Here is an 18,266-nt window from a genome sequence, read left to right on the forward strand (position 1 = left end):
TGAATGGTTCCGATAGAAGATTTCTTTCCTGAGAAATATATAAATATAAAAAGTACTATAAACGATGTGGCTTAAATAACAGAAATGTATTGTTCCTTGTGTGTGGTGACTCCCCACCATAAAATTATTTTCGTTGCTACTCCAAACTGTAATTTTGCCACTGTTATGAATCATCCTGTAAATATCTGATATGCAGGGTATCTGATGTGTGACCCCCTGTGAAAGGGTCATTTGACCTCCATAGGGGTCATAATCCACTGTTTAAACAAAGATGTGATTGTAGTTGATTCTGTACTAGGACTCTGAAGGGAGGCTCTGCTCCGACCCTTTCTCTGTAGCCTTCCTTTGCAGTTGGTTGTCTTATCCCTGTGTATCTTTATACATTGTCCTTCTGTGCACATCTACATCCAAATCTTCTCTTTTAAAGACATAGACTATGTTAGAACAAGGCCCACTCTATTGACCTCGATTCAGATCAATTACTTCCCCACATTCGCTTTGAGTTAAGACTCCATCACATAAATCAACCCTTAATAGAGGGGCTGTAATTCCAGGTTTTAGTGCTTTTCATAATCCTCCTCATGTCAGCATGCTCACACCCCACTTGCAGCTCTTAGCATGTAGGCTCCTTCAGAAAATGCAAACAGTGAGGTCACATGTGGCTACTGCGCTTTATTGTCTCTTTTGATAACATTCTTCGTTACTCCAGGAAGATGTGTGAATATCCTGAAGCACCTGGCTGAGATGTAGCCAACCAGATGGGTCCATTGCCTTCCTGACTTCCTCTCTGGCTTCTCTTTGCTGGCCTTCTGTCAAGGTCCTTCTTGTCTGGAGATTCGCCCTTTGACCCTCTGGGCTAATCCCTCCCCTTCTTTATTGCCTGGGTTGGTTTCCTTTTCTGAGAACCCTGGTCACTTGATCTCTCTCATTGAAGAATGAGCACACTGCAGGCAAAAACACAACTTCTATTCGGTGATTCCAGCTACATTGTGCGGAATTAACTTCAAAACTCTCCAAACATGAGAACACCCGCCAAACAGATCCCCGAAAGGAAGGATTCTTTTCATGTTTTATAGCCATCTCTGATTACATTTCTTCACAAAAGGAGAAACCAGCTGATTTATCCAGAGTGGTGCAACATGCGTTCCTGTCATTCTTGCAATGTCCGGGTGCTGGTGGCTGTTGTGTGTGGGCTGCTGACGGGCGTCGTTTTGGGCCTGGGCATCTGGAGGTTGGCGATAAGGATCAGCAGAGGTAATGTCACCCTATTATCGTCTGCTTGGTGGGTAGGGGGCTTGAACCTATGACTCTGTCATCTGATGTACTACTTCTAGAGTGGACCTTGTCCGGGCAATGGGGCTTTCTACAGTGCCTCTTATGAAGCATAAGACAGCAGCTGGTTCATGGCTAGTGGGTAGCTCTATGTATAAAAATATGCATGTGGGCAAATAACAAGGTGAAGAATGAGTTTTGAGTTGTTTTCTTTGTGCTATTTTAATTCCTGAGTTGACAGAATGAGTAATAATAGAAATAATTACAATGTCTATTTGGGTTTACTTAGCTAAGTCCTAGAAAGGTAAATAGTTATGAGCACAGACTCCCAAGCAACCATGTACAACCATGTACAACTATGTACAACCATGTAGAAATTCATCTCAAGAAGAAACTTTAGAGATGTTAGCATAGTTGGGTGTAAAATGATGGTGCTAAAACAAAGCCCTGGAGAACTCAAAAGTACACTACCAATGATTCTGATGCTGCCCCCTTTGGCCTCTGGAGAGGCAAGATAAAGCCGTGGCTCTCAACCTGGGGATCGCAACATCTTTGTAAGTTGGATGACACTTTCACAGGGGTCACCTAAGACCACTGAAAAACACAGATATGTATATTACAATTCATAAAAGTAGCAAAATCAGTTATGAAGTAGCAACAAAAACGTTAATAATTTTGTGATTGGGGTCACCACAACATGAGGAACCAGAGTAAAGGGTCGGAGCGTTAAGAGGGTTGAGACGCACTGCTATAAGGGACTGAAACTTGGCGTGTGGAACATGTGAAACTGAATAGATGGACGTGACTAATGTCAGTAAGGGGGAACAGTGCGCCCTCACGGAAGGCAGGAACAGCTGCCCAATGGTGCCAGGCTGCAGAGTCCTGTGCTGATAGCAATGGTTGATATTGGCTGCCGCTGGAGAGGAAGTCTGGAATGCAGCCATCTCTAGTCCACCAGAAAGACTCGGATTCAGAGAACACTGTGTGGGCAGCATTCAAAGAACTATAGTAAGAGGTGGGGGTGACAAAAGAAGAAAATTAAAATTGTAAGGTTGGTAAAATCGTTACATTCAGTTTGAAGAAAACCATAAGGAGTCTTTCTTACTGTCAAAATTATTAAATGTGTGAGCTCTCTTTTAAAGGATATGTATTTGAGAAATTTCTTCCTTCTTGCTGTATTCATAAGGGCATCTATTTTTAAAGGAAAACTTGTGGCTTTTAAGTGACATAGTTCAATCAAACTATCGCAGGGACGAAGTACAAAACCAGCGTGAGGAACAGCACGGAGCAGAGGACAGAAACTGAGCGAATGTCAGAGGCTTAGGGAGAGCTTTAGCCGTGTGCACACACCTCTGAGCTGCTGGAGGTCTAAGGCCTCTGAAGGAAATAGAAAAGGCAATAAAAGCTCTGTTTCTCAGAGGACTAATGTGCCAGTGCCTCAGAAAGACTAGCTCTGCCCTGGGTGTTAGTTTTTCAGTTGGTTCTCTGTATAAGAGCTATCTTCAGTTTTGGGGTAAAACCATTAAAAAATCTGAGGGTTGTCACTATTATTTCTTGTTTAAAGGCTGAAGACTAATCCTGTTTGCTGTTGCTGCTTGCCTTGTCAGTTTTATTTGGAATGTGCTTTAGTTCTGTCTTCGTTTGTTTAATTCTCTTCCATTCTTTCCCGTTAACTTCTGGGTGTTTCGTCTCTTCCCTCTCACCCCCCAGCCCGCTTCCTTCTACCCGTCTCACTTAATGCCATTATAGAGGGTTTCCTCTCTTGTCCCTTAATTAATTATAAATTGTTCTTAGATTCATTTATTTTTAGAGATAGAGTTCATGCATATCTCAGAGAAACCAATGTAAGTGCGAATGCCTTCTTTTGTTCATTTTTGAGAGCTCGCTTTATAGTTCCATCTGTCCTGGAACTCACGAAATTTATCTCAGGATGACGTCAACTCGTGGTGCTCCTCCTGCTGCAGCCTCCCAAGTGCTAGGTTTACAGGCAAGATCCCACATGCCCGACTAACCATAAATACCTTATTTAGAAAAAAAATGTATATGTACATATTCTAAATTAATTTACTACATTAGAAATTCATTTTATATGAACATAATATATTTTTCACAAAAATGGTAATTTCTTTGTGAATAACAGAAGACAAAAATAAAAAAAACTCCATGCTAGGCATGCAGAGGCTCATCCCTGCTGGTGCAGTAACTGCCATGCTTCCGCTATCATCTGGGAGACTGGATTTTGCAGCATCATAGTCTGTCTGTTTTGATCTTCTAGCACAGAACAGCAAAAGAAACTCCATTTTCTTATAGTTTTTATCCAGGCCACTGCCTAATCTCAATGGAAAGGCAAATTCAAAATTGCCAACATCACAAATCAACTCTAATTATTCAAAGTGTTGTTTCTTTTTTTAAAAAAAAAATGTGAACCATTGGTTTGAATGACAAAGAAGCACTTTAAGACATGGTCTATAAAATTCCAGTGACCTTCTATGAGCAAATGGAGCTTTACAAAGTCCCACTCCTGTTTCTGAACTGTGCCTCTTGTTCAAAGGTCACTATCAATTAAGGTTGTGGTTTTGGCAATGGACGCAGCTACTTAGGAGTAGCTGAGGCTTCTTTCAGCTTGGTTGGAGTAGTCAGTCATTTTTACATGACCGATGGAATTCTTGACTAAGAATGATTTTTTTTTCTCTTGCCATGTGTTCTATGCTTTCTAATGCATGACTCTTATCCATTTAACATTTCTTTGGGCAAATGAAACTTCTAATAGTATCAACAGCTTCTGCAATTCCCAAGAGGAGTTCTAGACTTGGATCCTTCCCTGTAGTGGCAGTTCCCCTACAGATGCCTTCCCCCCATTCACAAGAACATCTCGTTTGATGGCATAGGCCTTCAGCTGAATGTCACCGTTCCATGGGAATTTCTCTACCTACCCAATACAAATTCTTACCCATTTCCTCCTGTTCAAACATACTTTTTTCACAGTTCTTATTACTGACAATTTCTTCATCCTTACTTATTTTGTTAAAAAGAGAGGGGGCTGATAAGAAACCTACCGTATTCCCTGCAACTAGATTTGAGTTACTGCAAGGGATAAACAAATCTTAGAAAAACTAAAGGTTGACTTAGACTTCTAGGGAGACCATAACAAAATACTGCAACCAGGTGCTTTATACACTGCAGAAATCTCTTTTCCACAGTTATGGACACCAGAGAGACGGAGGAAACGTGAGCTCCAGCTTTGGTATCTAGTTCAGGTCTGTCTCTCAGTTCTGAAGAGTCTTCTTGCTGCAACACCTTTTAAACTTTGACATTTAATGCTATTATATTGGAAATTTGATTTCAATACATGAATTTTGAGAGGATGTGTTCAGTCCATCACATGGAAGAAGAATTGTCAAATAATTGTATTGAGAAATTACACAACAAAACTACCAAATCCTCATGCTTTCCTTTAAAATAGTAAGAGCAATGCAAGTTTGGATGTTTAAAGAGAGATGTTGTTATTTCCTGCTGCTGTTTGAAGCCATGTGGCATATGGCCATTGAACCCTAGGCTTCAATAAGACCTCTACAATTACATATAGCCTCTGTTTACCCGTATGACCAGTAATCTCACAGAGTGAGGGCACTTCTGTTGGAAGAAACCTGTGTACTTCCAGAATCCCAGTCCTTTCACATTGAGTGTTCATAGAAAATGTCTAATGTGTTTTCAGAAATGTAGATGTAAGAGATCTACCTCTGTTGATTTCATGCTTCTAATAGTAAGGGGCTTGCAATGGAAGAAGCAGTGTGGCTTTGAGTCCCATCACACTTGATAAGGAAAGTCAAATATAAGTGTAGATTTCATTGCATTGTGCTCCGTTGACATTTACCAGTTTGAGCTAATCCTAACATAAATATACTCAGATGTTCACAACACAGTGGTGAGAGGATGCTTTCTTTAATTTGTATTAATAAGAAGGCATCTCAACCTCAATACACAATGGCGACACCTTATTTAACTGTATCTTTCAGTTCTGCCTCTAAGATTTCCCTACTTTCTGTTCCTTTCCTACACCAGCCATAACCTTCCTTCCCTACCATAGGACAGACTTGTTCCTCGGCTTATCAAGGGCCTCAGAAGGTTTATATAGTCCCAAACCCGAGGTCATATTTTATGACACTCATAATTCTCACTCAGTAGAAAATGTATGTTATCAGGAAAAGTCACAATGAGTTTATTGCTGCTCAGAAACTAACCTGCCCACGGACACTTGTCTTTCTTTTCTTTACTCAGTTTAGTACTTCCAACAAAATACATCTACACAGTAATAAATCTAACTCCTGCAACGGATCCTGGAACACTAGGGCCATTTTAGTGTTAATGGAGGAAAGTATGTTGAGGTGACGAGGATGGTGTTCAATTTCAATTCTTCACTTCCAAATCTCTCTCCTATTTTTTCTTCCCCCTTCCTGTTTCTGCACCTGTCCACACACTAAATATTTTTAATACAAAATTATCTATGAAAAGGGAGGGAGTCTTGCTCTAAGGATAAGCTTTGTTGTGCAAGTGCCAGAGGGACAATGATAAGGATTATCGTGATTTAAGACTCAGTGATGTAGCCGGGCGCCGGTGGCGCACGCCTTTAATCCCAGCACTCAGGAGGCAGAGGCAGGTGGATCTCTGTGAGCTCGAGGCCAGCCTGGTCTACATGAGCTAGTTCCAGGACAGGCCCAAAGCTACACAGAGGAACCCTGTCTCAAAAAAAAAAAAAGAATCGGTGATGTTTACAGATCACATATCAAAAGTCATTATCTTAAACTAAGAAGCTGGACTTATTGGACTTATTGGGTTTTCCTGTGTTAGATTTTTAGGGATATGACCACTCGTCTGGGACAGATTCTAGTGACAAGCTGTTAAAGATCCTTCCAGAATTCAGTGGCTAGGACTATTTTTGTGAGTGAGTAAGAAGAGAGCCCTAAAGCAAAGCTGTCTTACTTCATGGCTGCTTAGTAACTGAGTGATTGGGCACATTCATGAATATTTCTGTGCCTCAGTTTCTTCCCTCTTATAAGAATGATGATAAATTCTGCCTCTTGGGGCTATTTTGAAAATTAAATAAATCAATGCATTTGAAGATTCAAGACTTTATTTTTTTTCTTCTAAGCACTCAGAACACCTGGGCAACTATTTTCTAATTTATGAAGTTTTAGGTCATCCAGTACTCACTCCTTGACTGGATAACATTGACCCACATTGGACCTTTGGATTGAGACTCAAGTTATTGCACCAACAGTCTACAGTAGGTTTAATCATTAAGTTAAATTGGCTAGCTGAAAAGAGAAACAGAAAGTGTTTCAGGAACTTCCATAGAATATTTGCTTTTCAATATTTATGCTACGTCATTAGTAAAAGACAGTTTATTAAAACATTTATTATATTTACTGAAAGTGTTAACCATATAGATAATATTGAACAACTTTTATATTAACAAGATATACTTTATTTTATTTGCATACATTATTCTTCCTTCCTTTCCTCTGTCTCTTTCTTTCTCTGACCAATAGAATATGTTTTCCTAAACATGGCCAGCCTAATGTCTCCTTTTTGCAACTACAACTGTGAAAATATTTATATGAACAATTTCATCCTTCTGAGTTTACCTTTTATAGCTATGATAGAGCTTGAAAGTAGCTGGTGCTACTTTGGGTGACTTTTTGTGTGATTTAGGTACTTTAGAGGCTAAGAGTCTGAAGAGGGTAGAACAGAGTTAAATATACCATTACAACAGATAGTGGGTAGTCCAGCTTCAGTTAGACGTCCTTAACTAGAACTCAAGTGACAGAGAAGCCATTCAGCAAACACTTATTAACTTTCTATTCATTAACAACGTTCTAAGATCTAGAGATACAAGCTATGACCTTCACTCAATATACTCCTTAACTAGAAGACTTGTAATTAAAAGGCAGAATGACTAGGCATGGATAGATGCTTCTTCTTGCTTATTAAATGTATACAAATCATAACTAAATGTTCCAACACACCAACAGGCTTCTGTACTCAAAGGGAAATCCCAGGAGACTGAAACACTGTAAAGAGTTGATACCATAACAATGAGTAGGCACTGTCGTAAACTCTCGAGGTTAAGGGTTTGGTGTGTCTATGGGCACAGAAGGTATTGTGGTAGACTGTGTAATGAGGAAGTTGGACCCAAGCCACTAGTGTGACACTTGAAGCCTTTAAGAGTCATATCAGCCATAACAAGGAGTTTAGAAGGTTTCTGTTCTCTATGCCACAGAAACATTAGATAACTCTTATCACCTACATTTTCTGTTGTGGTGGATTTGAGACTGGGTTAACTTAGGCTGGGATAACCTTGAACTCCTGATCCTCCTGTGGGCTTGAGCTGAAGGTGGGATTCTAGACTTCTGTCTAGCTTACCTTCTGAAAACTGCTTCTGTTTCTGCTCCTGTGCCAACACTGAAACCGTGTGCAGCTTAGTTCTCTAAAATACCTGTCTCACCTGCCCCTCCCCCACACCTGCATTTTCTGCGATCCTTTCATTTTCCTCCATAGATGGCTGAAGATTCCTTTTATTATTTTTTTATTCTCTTTTTTTGGATACAATCTATCTTTACTTATTCTGACTCGTCACCAGCTCACAGACTCTACATTAACATCTTAGGAAGAGATCATTTGTGCTTTAGAAATTAAAAAACAACAAATTCTAGGACAAGTATTCTTGGCGATAATATTTTTCTAAATTAATGGAATTAAAATCGATAATATTTTTTTAAATTAATGGAATTAAAATCAAAGAAATGAAAGCAAACGATAGTTAAATGAATTATTTGAAATGATGAACTTAAGCAAATAAACGTTTAGAATGATTAATAAAGAAAAACTAGTAATTCAACAATAAATAAAGAAAGAAAGGCACTCCAATACACAGAAGTGGGATTTAAACAAAATCATAAGCAAATATCATAGAAAATTTTGCCTTGAAAATATATAAGCTGAGTCAAATGGAGTCGTCTCCATATGAACAAATAAATGAATAGAAAGAACTAGTTCCCCCACAAGTGTCATGTGACCTCCATGTACATTCATGCATGTGCACACACACACATTAAAACTACAATGTGTCATTTAAATTTTTGAATAATTGAATAAGCAGCTTTTAAAAGCCCTGTATGAAAATGTCACTGGTTGCACTGTAAAATATGACAGGAAGGAAGAACATCACAGAATTGTTTTGAAGTCTCACATACACACTTCAGTGAACTGTGATCTTCATAAAATATCTAAAACCTCACTACTGTTCCCAAGACCACGGAGATTTTCTTCTATGAGTTTTATTGAAATTACACTGGGTGTATGATCTGCTTTCATATAACTTTTGAAAGCTGGAAATCTGTATCTAGGTCCATTTGTTTATGTATTTGTTTCTAGATGTCCTGCACCATCTGCTGGAAAATTAGCTTTTCTCCTCTGAGCACAACGCTTCTTTCGCAAACAACACCTGGCTGTGCTTGAATGGGCTGTGAATGATTGTATTTCATTCCAGAGGTTCACTTATTAATGCTACTGCTATGTGAAGTGCCTTTCCCTGAAAGCTTGTTTCTCTAGTGACTAAATGCACAGCATTTCCTTGTGCTAATGAATGTCTCTATGACTTCTTTTACAGAGTGTCCCTTCAACTCCAGCCCATGAAAAATAAAAACTGTGTGGTCTGCACTCTTATTATGGATATATATTCTTTATAAATTACAATTCTAGCGTGCAATTTAATTTGCAATTCTAATTTAGATATTCTCTCTCTTACACACACACACACACACACACACACATTATTTTCAAGTCTGTGACTATCATTTTTATTTTCTGAAAATACATTTTAATGAGCAGACGTTTTTAATTTAGATTAAATGCAGTTTATATGTTATTTATATATTACATATATATTATTTTATTAAATGCAGTGTATATATTTTCAAAGGTAAAGTTTTCTATGGTATTTTCTTATGAATTTGCTTAAATCCCACTTCTGTGTATTGGAGTGCCTTTCTTTGTATATTCCTGAATTACTAGTTTTTCTTTTATTAATCATTCTAAAAATTTATTTGCTTAAGTTCATCAATATAAAAAAAATTTTAATTACACATTGTGGTTTTACTGAGTGTGTGCGTGTGTGTGTGTGTGTGTGTGTGTGTGTGTAGGTCAGAAGACAGCTTGCGGTGAAAGCCAGTTCTTCCTATTCATTCATTTCTACATTTCACATTTAATGCTATTTCGCCCTTCAAAAGTAGTTGCATGCTCCACAGTTGCGATACAACCCTCTACATTTTATTTTCAAAGCGTTATGGCTTTAGCTTTGATTTCAGTGAGCGATCCATATTAAATTCAGTTTTAAGAAGGATAGATTCACTTAGTTCAGAACATTTCCATTTGCAAAAAAAGAAAATGAAAATCAACAACTTTCTCAATTAGTATTTTTAGCAAGTGTGTGAAAGATCAACGGGTCACTTCTGATTTATCTTTTTGGCTTTTGAATTTATATGTGATTCTGGGACCAAGTCCCGGCATTGCACACTAGGCCAATGTTTACCACCAAGCTACATCATCGGCCCTGATTTATCTATCTTTGAACATTTTATTTCATTGATATCTTTGTCTTTATGTTAATTCTACCCAACCATTATCGGTGTGACTTAGTCTAACGTAAAACTAGGAATGAAAGTATTAAGACATGTTCATCTTCCAAAACCTTGTTCTTCTTTTTACCTTTTCCATTTCCCAAAAAATTAAAACCAGTTCATAAATCCCCACAGAAAAGAAATAGTTGTAAATATTTTTATCCATGTATTTGTATGTATATGACCCTGTATTTACCTAAGTGTATGTGTGCCACCACATATATGCAGATGGTCATAGAGAAGAGAATAGGGTGTTTGATCCCTGGAATCTATAGCCAGTCGTGAGCTGCCTGAAGTAGGTGCTCAGAAGAAAACTTGGGCCCTATAAAAGAACAGTATGTTCTTTTAATCAACCACTGAGCCATCTTTCCAGCCCCTTTGATTTAGATTTTGAATATCATTTGGAGAAGAAAGGACAGCTTAGCTAACGAAGTTTTCACCTCTTTATTTATATCTTCATTTATTTAGTAATTTAAATTTTCTCTTAATAATGAAGTCTTACCAATATCTTCTTAGTTCCAATAGTAAGATGATTTTATGATAATATAAATGTAAAGTATTTTCTAATTATTTATTGCTAACATGTATAATAAATATTTTGCATCATACAATCTTTCTTAATTTACTTAATCACTTTAATGGGTTTTGGATACACCTTAGGATATTCAACAGATTTGATTCCCATGTGACTATCATCCTTTCGAAACTTTATACCTGTTCATTTTGCCATCAGCCACACTGCTGAGCACTGAAGACAATCTTCATTAGTAGTGCTTAGCACAATTATATTGAACTTTTTTTCTGTGAAACTTCAGAGTAAGACATTACATATTAAAGTGATCTATTATACTAAAGTGATATATTATACTAGAAGTAGGTTCTTCATGGATGGTTTTTATGAGTTTGAAAAAATTCCATTGTTATGATTCATTTGCTAGGGGTTTTGCTTTTAGTATGTGAGATATTTTGCTCCCTGTACTGATAATTTTCTGTTTATTCTATCATATGGTCAGATGATTAATTAGCCAACTAATTTTTTATTAACCAACCTTTCATTCCTGGGATAAATCTTACTTGGTCATGTAGTATCTGTTTTATTTGTTGCTCGCATTGATTTGTGACTGCTTTAAAAGTGCATGCTCGCTAGTTTGATGTCAACTTAACATAGACTGTGCCTCTGTAAGATAGGGCTGTAGGCAAGCCTGTAGGGCATTTTCTTAATTAGTAACTGATGGAGGAGGGCCCACCCCGTGGTAGGTGCCTACAGCCTTGGACTCTTGATCCTGGATTCTATAAGAAATCAGGCTGAGTAAACCATAAAGAACACACCAGATAGCAGCACTTCTCTGTAGCTTCTACATCAGCTCCCGCCTCCAGGTTCCCGCTCTGAGTTGCTGCCCTCACTGCTTTTTATGATAAATTGTGACATGGAGCTGTGCATGAAATAAACCTTTCCTCCCCAAGTTAGTTGTCTTTGGTCATAGTGTTTCGTCAGAGCAAAGGTGACCCTAACTATGGTAGAACTTGGTACCAGGTTAGTGGGGTATTGCTGTGACAGGCAGGGCCATGCTGTTTCTGGGGGACTATGGGAGGATTTTGGACATTTAAACTAGAAAAGCCATTGAGTGTTCAAAGCTTGGAGAGCTGTTCTGTGGGAGCTTGGAAGAAAAGAGTGCTGAAAGAAATGCAGGTGATGGAGGCCTGGGTTGGGAAGTGCCAGAGAGAAATCCGAGACTCCCTTAAAGAATCTGTAGAGGCTGCTGTATACTCTGAGTTAAGAATCTGTGGTCCTAGTTATCTGGGGCTGGAGAATCAGCTGTGATTAGCAAGATTCCAGAAGCATTAAAGAGAAAACTTTGCAGGGATAGTCAAGTCTGGACAGTGGACCTGAGAAATTGGTGGTGTGTTAGAAGAGACCAAGTGAAATATTCAGGTGAGTCAGAACAGAAACTGTGTTCCAAAGGTGGCCAACATTGCACCACATGCTGGTATCTGAACTTGGTCATGTAGAAGAATACCCCAGGTGGTACTGGCTTTAAAGGCAAGGAAGGGGTCGTGGAGAGCTGAGGCTTAGCACTGTCAGAGGCCAGGAGAGGACTTTGGTGAAGGTGAAGCCTCAGTGGCATTTGAAGGACCAGGACTGAAGGGGTCATGCGGAGAGGTTGAGGCTTAGCACCATGATGAGAGCCCGGGAGAGGCTATTAGTGGAAGTGCAGCTCAGTTGCAGTAAGAGGACTCAACATTTGGAGATACCAGTACCGTGGGGCAACCCCCAAGAACAGCGGCAGCTGTGGAGTGCAGCCAGCCTAAGTTAAGTGTCACATTGCAAATGGCTATCCAAGCCCTCAGGAAGCTCAGAAGAATGTGACTGGATCCCAGACATTGGACACTGACTGTTCCTGGATACCTCACTTAGATTCCAATTGCTCTGTCTCCATCAGCGAGTGCCATCTCACACCTTACCCTGTTAAGACTACAGCTTTTTACTGGAGTTTTCATCCACTGTTGTCACCCAGACTCAGTTATGCCTGTAGTGGGGAAACTATAGAAACAGAATTCCCTTTCATTGCTGAATATTTCTCTCTGCTTTCCAGTACTCTGAGGCAGGTTTGGTCGACAATGCTGGTGTTAACTGCATTTGTAGATTTTGCTGAGACTGTACGGTTGTTACCTGTGGGAGGCTCAACATGATACAACCCACTCTATCCTTGTTGGAACTGGTAACTTTTCACCCTCTACTCTACAGTCTTAGAGAGTCTAGTGTCCCCAACTGCAAATAAGGTTTTCTCAAGGTTTCCTACGTCAGGAGTGGTACTGGACATACTGCTGCTGCCTCTTAGTTCTGCTGCTTCCCGAATGTTCCGACTGCTACCATCTTAGCTCTACGGCTTCCTGAATGTGCAGATTGCTGACATCTTAGTACCACTGCTGAGGGCTGGATTCCTGTTTCGCTGTCATTGCTGCCTGCCAGCTCTAACCATTTCCCATATTGCTGGAGGAATCACCCTAGAAAACTTCCTAATAGTGCATCTCCCTTTTTTTTTTGTTTATTTTATTTGTTTTTTTCACTGTGATGTTTACATCGTCTCTAAAGTTTTATGTCTATATGGTATTTATTGTTGAAGTTTATATTAAAGAGCATTTCAAATGTAACAAAATTAGAATTAGATAATGGTCCCTTATGTACTTTTTAAAAGTTGTTAATATTTTTAAAAAAAAAATTTTTATTGAGCTATATATTTTTCTCCACTCCCCTCTTTCCTTCTCCCCTCCCCTTTTACCCTCTCCCATGGTCCCAGTTTATTCAGAAAATCTTATCTTTTTCTACTTCCCATGTAGATTAGATCCATGTATGTCTCACTTAGGGTCCTCATTGTTGTCTAGGTTCTCTGGGATTGTGAATTGTAGGCTGTATTTTTTTTCTTTTGCTTTATGTTTAAAATCCACTTATGAGTGAGTACATATTTGTCTCTCTGGGTCTGTGTTACCTCACTCAATATGATGTTTTCTAGATCCATCCATTTGCCTGCAAATTTCAAGATGTCATTATTTTTTTCTGCTGTGTAGTATTCCATTGTGTAAATGTACTACATTTTCCTTATCTATTCTTCGGTGGAGGGGCATTTAGCTTGTTTCCAGGTTCTGGCTATGACAAACAATGAACATAGTGGAGCACATGCCCTTGTGGCACGATTGAGCATCCTTTGGATATATTCCCAAAAGTGGTATTGCTGGGTCTTGAGGAAGGTTGTTTCCTAATTTTCTGAGAAATCACCATACTGATATCCAAAGGGGCTGTACCAACTTACATTCCCACCAGCAATGCAGAAGTGTTCCCTTTACCCCACAACCTCTCCAGCATAAGTTGTCATCAGTGTTTTTGATCTTGGCCATTCTTACAGGTATAAGATGGAATCTCAGTGTTGTTTTGATTTGCATTTCTCTGATGACTAAGGATGTTGAGCATTTCCTTAGGTCTTTTTCAGCCATTTTAAATTCCTCTGTTGAGAGTTCTCTGTTTAAGTCTGTACTCCATTTTTTATTGGATTATTTGTTCTTTTGATGACCAATTTCTTGAGTTCTTTGTATATTTCAGAGATCAGACCTCTGTCCAATGTGGGGTTGGTGAAGATCTTTTCCCATTCTGTAGGCTACTGTTTTGTCCTTTGTTTTAAGATCCCTCTGTGTTCCCTCTGAATTTAGTCTCCTTAGTTTCGCATATAAAGCTCTTCACAATCTACTCTATGCCCCGCTGATACCCCTCATAGGACTATTGCTGTTGTGTTAAGTTCTACTCTTTTGCTGGGACACATGGGAACTTTCCATGCTTTGTGATGCCGCACTTTGTTTTGGAGTACGCATGCATGCAAGCATGTGTGTCTGTGCAGATGCATGTGGGTACAGTACATGTACGAATGCTTGTGGAGGTCAGAGGTCAGCTTCTACTGTCATCATTCCTTGACTGCCATCCACCATGTTTGAGACAGGGTATGCCATTTGCCAGGAACTCCTTGATTTAACTCATCTTTCTGGCCAGTGAGGCCCAGGACTCTGCCTTTCCAGCACTGGAATTACAAATGGGCACTACCTTGTCTACCTTTTCCAAACTCAGGTTTGCATAGAAAGCACTTTACCTACTGAGCACCCCACCCCTGTTCCTGTTGCTCTTTCTATGCTTCTAATATTGGTCACCAGTTTTATCCATGTTTATTTGAATTGATTACACAGTCTAATTCAAATATTGACTGTTTAGGAAAGTCTTCCTTGGTGATATGACCTCTGTCCTCCTTATTGCCTTTGTATTTGTCTTGGTAGTTTCTATAGCTGCGATAAAATACCATGACCAAAAGCAGTTTAGGGAGGAGAAGGCTTGTTTTGCTCATAAGTCCATGTAACAGTTCATCATCAAAAGCAGTGAGGACAAGGACCTGGAGGCAGGGGCTGATGAAGGGGCTGTGGCAGAGGCTGCTTGCTGCCTTGCAGATCATGACTTAATAAACCTGCTTTCTTATAGAACCCAGGACTACCAGCCAAGGGATAGCACCACCCACAGGATCTAGGCTCCCCTCTATCAATCACTAATTAGGAAGATGCACTAACTACAGGCTTGCCAACACCCCGATCTTGTAAAGGCAGTTTCTTAACTGGGGGGTTCCTTCACATCACATGACTCTAGCTTATATCAAGTTGATATAAAATTAGCCAGAATATTATCCAAATCATATTTGGAAATCTGCATGCTGCTAACTTAGTCTGTCTATCTATCTATCTATCTATCTATCTATCTATCTATCTATCTATTTACCTATCTATCTATCTACCTATCATCTATCTAACAGGCCAGCTATCCCTAATCTTTATAATTTCCTTTTTCTTAGAGGAGTATCATTGGAATGTCTGCTTTTTAAATCCATCTTTTTGGTTTCCATAGCACCACATATTGATGGGGATATCATAAAGGACAGTTCCAGCAATGACAATCTGGTTCTGCATAAAGAAATTGGATGGCTACAGATTTTAAAAGAAAAACTAATAGACAAATTAGCATACTATTCTGTTGTTTACTGTGGGTTTTTTTTTCAGGCCTATCTGCTTCTGTGCCGGGCACCCCTGTGCAGTTCTGCAGGAATGGTGGAACCTGGCAGAACAGCAGGTGCATCTGTACTGAAGAGTGGACAGGGCTGAGGTGTACAATTGGTAAGTTACTCAGCTGATACTATGATGATGGATAGGTGAACCTTTGCTAATAATGACAGCAGCAAGCATTCTGGAAGCTTTAGTTAAAGACTATAGACACAGTCAGCATAAAGACAGTAGCACTAAAATGTGTACTCATGAACCCCCGATAGCTAGGGCTATCGTCGTAGACCTGCATAAGATTGGTCAGCCAACATTTCATCAGGGACGGCAGAGGCTCATATGAGGTCCTACCCCGTCCCTGAGGGACCGCTGTCATGGGGAGAGGAGGCGTGGCTTTCTTCAATGGTGTAGCCACTGACAAATTTGCTCCTACTCCAGTAAGTTGCCTCCCACTCAACGCCCCTGTTCAAGAAATGCCAACTAGAGTCAGTGGTTCAAATACAACACAAAGATTTGCAAATAGGAGGAGGACTTGTTGGAGAAAAGGATGGAGGTTACAAGGCGGAAGTGGGGATGAAAAATATTCTAAGGGTTAGTATGTAATTGCATAAAACTGTCAAAAAACAGAAGCACGTATACATAGATATATAAAAAATATTGTAAAGGGCTGGAGAGATGGCTCAGTGGTTAAGAGCATTGCCTGCTCTTCCAAAGGTCCTGAGTTCAATTCCCGGCAACCACATGGTGGCTCACAACCATCTGTAAAGAGGTCTGGTGCCCTCTTCTGGCTGCAGACATGCACACAGACAGAATATTATATACATAATAAATAAATAAATAAANAGGGCAACTAGCAATATGGTTTCCTCAGAACTTTCCAGGGGTTATATGCCATTTGACTCTCTTTCAAATGTCAGAGTTTTAACATAATTATTTAAATAATTATATTAATTATTTAAATTTTTTTAAAGATTTACTTGTTTATTATGTATACAATGTTTCATCTGCTTGTAGGCCTGCAGGCCAGAAGAGGGCACCAGATCTCATTACAGATGGTTGTGAGCCATCATGTGGTTACTGGGAGTTGAACTCAGGAGCTCTAGAAGAGAGCAGCCAGTGCTCTTAGCTGCTAAACCATCTCTCCAGCTCCTTAACATAATTTTTTGAATCAGGATGAATCTTCCCATCTAAGCATATACTTATATTAAGTGTATGCTTAATTAATTAAGTGCCTTTCTTTGTATTGAGTTATTAAATTATGGTTTGACTTCACTAAATGGTGTGTAAGAATCTGAGTTCAAGAGTTTCTGGTTTAAGGTGTACTTCCCAACATTTTTCCATCTCATGATTCCTGCTTGGATCACAGAGTTCCTCCATCCACTCTGGTTAACTGTCTCTATTCCTTGCAGCTAAGCAACCAACCCACCCATGATTTGGGTTTTTTACTTTGATCAAAATCCTCATGAAGTCTTTTGTCACCACAAATTGCAGTTTTGTAATTCTCTAGATTCTAACTAATCAATACATAATTCTTGCTAGTGTGTTAGTGTTCGTACCTTCCCTCTAACTCAAGTCTGTATGGTGTCCATTGCGGCTAGACCTGTTATCTAGCGTATTGACTATAACAGAAGACATTTACTCAGATAGAACGCCTGGGCACTCCTGAACCAGCCCATTGACTCTATGACTCGCTCTTCTGTAAAGTACACTGCCAAGGTTCTAAACTTCACCTTTTATCCTAGTTTGAAATTTCAAAAATAAAATACATAATCTGTAATGAGAGAAACGTGTTTCCTTTACAGCTAATTTCTGTGAAAACAGTACCGCCCTGAACTTTACCTTTCCCAGAATCGCAGTGGGCAGATAAGGAGCTTCTCTGGAAACATGCGGTGAGAACACTGCAAACGGTATGTGTTTCCCCCGGGGTCACTGTTTAAGCAGAGGGACTGTTAGACCGCCATACCTATCACTCTCCCAGCCTCTCTTAGGTCTCTAGACAAGACAGCCAGGAAAGCTTGGTTCACTTTAATGTCAGTGTTTGAAGTTTTGTACACAACTACATAGACATACCCCCCCCTCAAAAAAAAAACTTTAATATGGATCAGTTGTTTGTGAACTCTTTTTTATCCTTATTTGATTGGAAAATTTTCTCAAGCATTCTCTGTCCCATAGTATTTGTTCAAGTGAATACTTCTTCCTGGAGTTACCGGTCATTTCTCTACATTATTTTGAAACAATACATATCCCAGATTCCTTCTGTGCCTTCTCTCTGATGATGGATTTCCAAGTAGATATGGAAAGGAGCGGGTCTGTTGCCAGAAGTCCTTTATTTCTTTGCCCATCTTGGCTCCTTTTCTTGGCACATTTCTAGCTCATGGTATTTTATCGGTATGACAACCCTTTGTGCATGGAGGCATTCCTCGAATCAACAAATCCTGTTTCTAGTTGTTTGCAGACGGGATCCAGAACACTGATGACTTTTATCAGCCCCACACTGGCTAATATGTTCTGAGTGTAGACTATATTCATCCATAGAGCTCCCTCCTAATAGTTAAAGTCTACCAGTCATGTAATTTTTGCTAAATGACTTATCTATCCCTTGATTGCATTAATTTGCATGTATTAATATTGCCAGTGCTTCCATGTCTTACATAATTGGATACCTCAAGAATGCAGTCACTGCCTGGCGGTGGTGGCACACACCTTTAATCCCAGCACTCGGGAGGCAGAGGCAGG

General features: G+C 39.4%; 1 protein-coding gene across 1 annotated transcript in view; it reads left to right on the forward strand.

The window, feature by feature from the left end:
• The first annotated feature begins 935 nt into the window (after positions 1 to 935).
• The window catches only part of Adgrg7 (adhesion G protein-coupled receptor G7), a 55,575-nt gene continuing 38,244 nt past the window's right edge, over positions 936 to 18,266 (forward strand). Inside the window, exons 1-3 of the mRNA XM_050148928.1 lie at positions 936 to 1,254; positions 15,534 to 15,647; positions 17,333 to 17,437. The gene's annotated coding sequence lies outside the window, so the exon portion shown is untranslated. The remainder of the gene's footprint in view (positions 1,255 to 15,533; positions 15,648 to 17,332; positions 17,438 to 18,266) is intronic.

Source organism: Alexandromys fortis, unplaced genomic scaffold, assembly GCF_014885135.2.
Source record: "Alexandromys fortis isolate MF-2015 unplaced genomic scaffold, M_Fortis_MF-2015_v1.1 scaffold_4, whole genome shotgun sequence".
Classification (NCBI taxonomy): Eukaryota; Metazoa; Chordata; class Mammalia; order Rodentia; family Cricetidae; genus Alexandromys; species Alexandromys fortis.